The following is a 6,157-nucleotide window of genomic DNA, read 5'->3' on the forward strand; positions in this document are numbered from 1 at the left end:
ATTGCTTGATCCATTTTTGTCATTCTTCGATCTAAACTATCAAGCTTTACTATCACCGCCGCCATGCTATCACTTGCCGCGTTTACTACCCCTCGACTTACTTTGTTTCTCGGATTGTGGTATTCTCTAGAGTGCTTAGAGATATCTTCAAATAATTCTTTGATTATCGGGGGCGCCTTCTTTGTAAGCGGGCCTTGAGAATCAAGCAATTGCCTTGTGGTGACATTGACTCCATCATAAAAAATGGAGACCTCTTGTTGGCTATTAAGGTCATGGTGTGGGCAATTTCTAAGTAGGCTCTTGTATCTTTCCCATGCTTCATAAAGAGATTCGCCGGGTTGTTGCTCGAAGTTGGCAATGGCTTTCTTTAGCTTGGCTATCTTGGAGGGCGGGCAGAAATGGTCTATGAATTCTTCTTTCATCTTGGCCCATGTGGTGACCGATCCGGGAGGAAGTGACTTTAACCAATCTTTTGCAGCTCCTTTAAATGTGACAGGAAGCATTCGAAGAAGCTGGGTCTCGCGTGGAACATTAGGCACGTTGAAGTAATCGGCCACATCATTCACTTCGTCCAAGTGCTTGTAAGCGTCTTCATGATCCTTCCCGTAGAAAGGAATCTCTTTGAGTTGGGCGAGAATATGGCCTTTTAGTTCGAAAGTGGCGGTTACGGGAATTGCGGGTTGCACAAGTCCCGGCCCGGTGTCATCACGCATCCTTTTCTTCCAATCCCCCATGGGGACTTCATCGATGTTAGCCATAGTGATAGCTAACTTTTCTTCGGAATCGGTTTCGTGCTCGAAAATATGCTCTTCTTCTTCCTCGGTCTCGTACTCGATATCTTCGTGAATTGGTTCTTCAATTGTTAACGAGGCACTAGATGCTCCTGATTTGCTGCTCTTCTTCTTGCTGAAAACGGATTTTAAGTTCTTGAGTGGTGAGTTCTTTGAAGTTGCGGTTTCTCCTACGGCTTTTCCTTTGCTTCTCTTTAGTGCGGATTCCGGGTCTTCCAAAGGAGGTACCAGAGGTGTGTCAGATCCTCGGGTCATGAAACAGCTGAAAAAAAAACGAAACAAAAGAAACGAAACGCGTAAAAGGAACAAAAACGGAATAAAAAAATAAAGACTAAAACAGCGATGTACTCGCCGAGTCGGCACGAGTGCACTCGGCGAGTGCAAGGCAAAAACAGAAAAGAAAATTTCTAGTTATTTAAAAAACGGAATTGTAATAAAACTAAATCTACTTACTGATTTGCTTTGTAAATAACTTTGTGTAAGATAAATCCCACACAAAGGATCGATTAAACTAGACTTTAATACTAATTTTAGAACCGTTCCCCGGCAACGGCGCCAAAAACTTGATGTGTGTGAAACCAACTAGTTTTAAACCTACTTTTAATTATCAAATAACACACAAAAGGCAGTGAACCTATCAATTATGGTATAGCTAAATAAGCAGGGTATCGAACACAGGGAACGGCAAATTAAACTAAATACTAATTTAATCTAAGTTAATTAAGAAGCAGAGGTTTTTCTCTAGTTTTACAAGACTAGAAACTTACTAATTATTACTAATTTAAAACTAGAAAATAACGATTTAACTAGATTCAATAATTGGAAAGGAACTTCTGTTTAGTTCAACTTGGTTAACTCTATGGTTGATTTTCAAGGTAATAGTGCAATGGATTAATTCTTTCGTTGGTTACCGATTCAAGTGATTAGATTTGTGTTCACTACCCTAATCCTTAGCAAATAAACTAACTCAAACAGTGGCCAATTGTCTAATTTAATTATATTTACTAGATTAATTATTCGGGTTAAGTTAGACTTGCAATAGTTAACTAATTTATTCTTTTTAATTAACCTCTTGTTTGATAGTCATCTTACAAGCTTGCACATGAATTTACTCAATTTTCTTATTAATTCTAGTTTCATATTCATTAATCCTAGACATATAACTATGTGGTCACAATATATCATATGAGGACAATAATCAATAGATGTTCATGCTAATCAATTATCTTCCTATTAACAGAAAATTAATTATTATTCACACACAAGGTTCTTTAGCAAGCTAAAATAACAAAAATTCACCAACTTGGAATTAATCCTACCAATCAATCAAACCATATTGTCAACTTTGTATCCCCAAACAGAAGTCTAAAGGTTTTAGCTCATAATTAAAGTAAATAACAGCAAACAAACAAAGTCAAGTTGCTTAATCATGATGAATAAACAAAAGAATAAGTGGAATGATGAAATTTTGCCTTAATTACTCTCCGGAATTGAATTCTAGCTTCCTTCGTCGTCTTCTAGGGTTTTTCAGGCTTCTCAATCGTAGCAAAGCACTTCTGAATCGTCCCAGAACTCTCTCCTATCGATCTGTGGAATTATCTTTAAATATACGAATCGACTCGTCGAGTCAACTGGTGACTCGTCGAGTCCCTCTCACATTCCCCGTATTACGATAACTCTCTGGGATCCCGAGTCATTATCTTCTCGATCCTTCGATTGGACTCGCCGAGTAGAAGTTATGACTCGCCGAGTAGGTGCCTTTTTTTAGTGTTTTCCTTCTTTATTCCATTCTCGATCTTCTAACTGTTTCTCCCGCTTCCAAGCTTCATCTTAGGACTGAAAAACATAATTTAACACTTTTAAGTACCTTTTGTCCATAATATGCGATAATTAAACTAATAAATGAATAAAAATGTATAATTAATATGAACTAATTATGCACATATCAGAGCTCCTTATGAGTTTGTGTGAGTCTATGAGTTTGTGTTGCATGCTAGTTCAGATTCTTGCTATGTGGATATGATTGTTTGAGTATGTTATGGTTAGATTTTCCCTTGTCTGAATGCTGCTTGCTTTGTGCATTGTGGGATTCTGAGTGATAGGAGTTAGCCATTAGGTGAATACGTCACGTCACATGTGATCAGGGTTGAATAATCTCATAGTGCTGGATTTGGCCCTATTGCGCAGCTCTCGTTTGAGTCTAATCGTTGTAGGGACGAGTCTTTTACTCGAAGGATTATTTGAGCCTTGTCACATGTGATGGTATCCAGGTAATGGAAAATTGGCATCACAAGGAGACCTTCAGCAGCTGAGGACTGGTTGAGTTGAGTCAGAGGTTTCCCTAGGGTAAGCCTAGGATGAGATAGTGTTGGGAGCAGTAGTAGTGGATAAGGGACCTGGTGGAGTCGAAGCAATTCCTGAGGAAACTACAGATAGATGTGGAAGGTAGTATGGGCCTGTACTACTGAAAGCAAAGGATCCGTACTCGATTCGGGAGAGGCCGGGATAAGACCAGGAACCTGGTAGTGCGTATGTTGGGTCTCGCAGCAGTGATAAGTATTCTGATAGCGGTTGTGTTATATGTTTCAGCATGGTGACATTGCGAGAGAGACCAGTGGGCGGATCAGGCGCCGGAGAGGGATCGGGCTCGGGTTCAGGAGTCGAGCAGCTCGAGGAGCAAATGAGGGAGTTGATATCTGTCGAGGTTACGCGCAGTATTCTAGATCAAACTCCTATGATCTTTGGCACGGTCAAGGAGGGTATATTGGAGATTTTGGATGAGAGGCTGGGAGCCTTCCGTACTGAGATGATGGCTTTCATGGGAGCGCGTACTTTGACATTTCGAGAGTTCAGGGCTTGCGGGGCACCAAATTATCATGGGGCTAGGGACCCCATCGCTAGTAGCAGATGGTTGGCTGATGTTGCCAATCCATTCCGTACGAGCCGGTGTCCTGAGGAGGACAAGGTCAGACTCGCTTCCTGTCTTCTAAAGGACAGAGCGAGGGATTAGTGGGAGGAGATTGGTCATGCTCTGGGGGATGATGTCGCGTTGGACGCGCTGACTTGGAGCAATTTCTTGGCCAGGTTCTGGGCGGAGTTTTCGCCAATTATTGAGGTGTAGCAGTTGGCACGGGAGTTTCAGGATTTGACGCAGACCACTGAGACTGTGGCGGAGATCACCGCCAAGTTAAGGGAGAGGGTTCTTCTTGTACCGCACTATGTCGCGGATGAGGAAATGAAGAAGGCCTGATATCACGAGATGTTAAGGGCTGATATCAGGGATTTCGTAAGCAGGTCCGGCTGTAAGACGCTAGAAGATATGATTTCTCGGGCCAGAGAGAGGGAAATTGATTTGAAGCAGATCTAGAAGAGGAAGCCGGATGAGGTTTAGGTAGCCGCAAGTTCGGGCAAAAGGCCCAAGGGATCAGATTCAAGATCGAGGGATTTTCAGGACCGCAGCTGATATGGGAAGTGTGGCAGGGTGCACGGGGGGCGCGTGTCGGAGTAGTAGCGGTGGTTAGTCTGGCTGCTTCAATTGCGGTCGGACTGGTCATTTTAGCAGGGATTGTACTGCTACCACCACACAGGGACCAGACTTGATATGTTTTCACTGCAATCAGCGGGGCCACAAGAAGGCCCAGTGCCTCAGTTTGTTTTCAGCAGGACGGGTGCTGGCACCTGCCCCTGAAACTTTGAGGATCACAGACGGGCGTCAGGGCCTTGCAGAGGCACCTACGGTAGGAGGCAGGGCTTTTCAGATGACTACCTTGGAGGCGCAAGCAGCATCGGACGTTGCAGGTATGCGATTTTCGTTTTTAGTTCTTTATTCGTGCATGATTGTATTGTTATGGTTCTGCATCATTATCGGTATAAGTATTTTATTTTGTGCGGCTTGATCGTGATCGAGTTATATGCCATCTACATACCTTGGATATTTGAAAGATAGTTAAAGGATGTGCTCTAATGGGGAAGGTTGCTTAGGATGCAGTAACTGTAGCATGCCTGGGAGGAACTTGGTATGTCTCACTATTTCGGAGCCATAAAATTTTGGAAATGGATTGGTTAGATCCCTAGCTATGGTAAGCTTGGGGTTCCTCGGCAGGTTGATTATGGAATGGTAGCGAGGGTTGGGATTTCTTTTCGAGCATTGTGCATCAAGGGTTAAGCAGGATCGAAGTGGGGGAGAATCCTCCGAGCGTGCAAAGGTAAGAGCACGTAGATCTAGAATGAGGGCGCAGCCTCCGAGAAGGAAAAGAAGTGGTACAACGTTGATGGAATGAGGAGTTATGGGTTAGGAGTTTGCGAAACTCCCCCTCAGCCAGTGCGTGTAGTGGTGGAAGGTGATGTAAGACTGCGGGTAAGCCGTAGCATTCCATAGTAGCTTCGTTGGCGGAGTTGGGGCGAGGCCCTTATCTCCTAGTGATCAGATAGGGATCAGGAATGGGTAGTGGATGAGAATGATAGGGAGTTTGCCTGTATAGCCGTAGAGAGGTGAGACCTTGGGAGAGGCCGCTCCAAGACATAGTTGGGTGAGACCCGTGGGCGAGGCCCGTATGAGAATAGTAGTATAGGTGAGACATGAGAGCAGGGTTGCTCAGTAGTATGGTTGGGTGAGACCCGTGGGCGAGGCTCGAGCGAGAATGGCTAGACAAGTAGGACTAGAGGGATAGAGACGGGTGAGACCCGTGAGTTTTAGCAGCACAGGTGGGACCTGGTAGGGACCTTAGTGTCAAGATAGGGGATCGGGGATCCTAGGAATTGTAGTGCCTGTATGGCAGAATAGATTGAGCAGTTATAGGTGGTCGAAGTTTCTTCGAAAGTTACTTGGATCGACTAGTAGTTGTGTTGGGACAGCGATCGGTGGGAGCCGATAATCCAGATATTGATAGGTTGGTAGGGACCAGGGTGGTCTCAGTTCATCCGGAGGCCAGATGAGGAATAGCAGAATTTCCAGTCAGTAGCAGTGCGGGTATGCAGCGTATGGTGGAATTCAGTTAGTTGATCGTGGGGTGCTCGACACCAAATTAGAGTAGAAAGAAATGCCCAGTGGATACTGGCGATAATGACCCGAACTAGAGGTAGCGGGAGTAATGGATTGGTAAAGATAGGATCTTCACAGTGACAGAGGAAATAGTTGGTTATGTAGCATCGCCTTGGGGAGGCAAGGAAATCGCGTAAGGAAAGAAGGGGTGAACCCCTATGGGTTCAGTGCAGTACTCGGTGAGTACCAGAAGGATTGTCGGTTGAGTAAGTTGTGTTTTCAGAATGTTCAGGGTCAGGGTTGACCCGAGATTATTATCCACAAGGATTAATGTTAGTCGGAATGACCGGGCGAAAGACCAACAAAGGTAGGCAGCTGGTGTTGG

At 44.3% G+C, this 6,157-nt stretch overlaps 1 non-coding gene across 1 annotated transcript; it reads left to right on the plus strand.

The window, feature by feature from the left end:
• The first annotated feature begins 267 nt into the window (after positions 1-267).
• LOC145071694 (small nucleolar RNA R71) lies at positions 268-374 on the plus strand. Its single transcript, XR_013690701.1, has one exon. It is a non-coding gene; the product is annotated as a small nucleolar RNA R71 (small nucleolar RNA).
• Positions 375-6,157: the final 5,783 nt, after the last annotated feature.

The sequence above is a fragment of the Lactuca serriola genome, chromosome 8 (assembly GCF_051521515.1).
Source record: "Lactuca serriola cultivar US96UC23 chromosome 8, Lser_US96UC23_V15, whole genome shotgun sequence".
NCBI classification, from domain to species: domain Eukaryota; kingdom Viridiplantae; phylum Streptophyta; class Magnoliopsida; order Asterales; family Asteraceae; genus Lactuca; species Lactuca serriola.